This window comes from Myotis davidii, unplaced genomic scaffold, assembly GCF_000327345.1.
Source record: "Myotis davidii unplaced genomic scaffold, ASM32734v1 scaffold1284, whole genome shotgun sequence".
Classification (NCBI taxonomy): domain Eukaryota; kingdom Metazoa; phylum Chordata; class Mammalia; order Chiroptera; family Vespertilionidae; genus Myotis; species Myotis davidii.
Genome location: NW_006295187.1, coordinates 32479 through 33954, shown reverse-complemented (window position 1 = coordinate 33954; position 1476 = coordinate 32479).

The window sequence follows — 1476 nt, the reverse complement described above, 5'->3', positions numbered from 1 at the left end:
CTCCAATTGTCAAAATCCCATCCATACTCTCAAATGCAACGTAAATGTTACTTTCTCCAGAATGTCTTTGGCATGCTAGGAATCAAAATTTCCCTGACTTCTCAATTTTTTTTCCTGATATCTCTTGGCATATCACACAGTCTACTACATTTATTTGTGTGTATTTTAATGTCTGCCTTATATTAAAAGGTCAGTGATTTTAATTTTCTAATAACCTTCTAATAGGCCCTTTAACGTGTGATATAGTACATCACACATAAAAGGTGCTCAATGTTTCATCGGTGAATATGTGAATGGATGTATTGGACAAGTATAATGCCAATCCCAAGAATATTACTTTACCTTGTTTTTCTTTTCAGCTGTTTTTATTTTTGCTTCTAATATAGTACCTTGAACATAGATGTCTGCTGATATAATTAAAATACTTAATGTCCTCTTCAAAATATCAAAAGCTTATGTAAAGTAATAAAAGTAATTGAAAATATTTTTTGTTCATTTTTTTTAAAGATATATGTTTTGGGAATGATGACCTACAAATGTGTTGATCTAAAATACTCTTTAAGTAGAGTGCTCTGATGGTAAGTTTATGTAGATTTTGGTCTTCAGCATTCATGGTTTGGTCCCTGGCCTTGTCACTTACTGTGTGAATTTGGACAAATCTGTGAAGTGAAAATTCACCACTTGTAAAATCAGGGGTACTAACATTAGCTCACAGGTTAGTTATATTAAATGGAAAGTCTCTACAAACAGCTAGATTTTATGCTTCACTCAACAAAAATAAGGCTGATTTCTTTTCCTTTCCACTCTCTTTTGTTAATAGTTTTTAATTTTCTTAAGTATTAAATCTAACCAAAATGCATAATGTCTTCATTTTGCTCACACAAAATTAAAGTCGACACATAACATTTTAACATGCACCATGCAATCCACACTGAGATTTTTTGCAAAGTGCTCAAGGAGTATCTAGTATCATGAGTGTTTAGACATCTGTTTCTTCTCCTCTCCCTTCTAGGAATGGTGTTTTTCTTTTGGGAAACTCCTCTTCTCTGACTCTCTAGGGGTTCAAGGATCATCTTTTCTATACCCTTCCCCCTTCCTCATGCCCTACCCACAGGGGTAGGCATGTTTCCTAAATGGCCAATCAGGTTTCCCCTAGGGTTTAACAGACTGCAGTTGGAGCGATCCTTCCCCTGGAAAGGAAACAGAACATCTTCGAGCCTGGGTGTGGTTGACCATCATTTTTTTAAATTTTATATTTTTATTGATTTTAGAGAGGAAGGGAGAAGAGAGATAGAAACATCAATAATGAGAGGATCATTGATCAGCTGCCTCCTGCTCACCCCCCACTGGGGATCAAACCTACAACCCTGGCATGTGCCCTTTACCAGAATTGAACTTGGGACCTTTCAGTTCACAGGCCGATGCTCTATCCACTGAGCAAAACTGGCTAAGGCTGTTTGTTTATCTTTTAAAGTA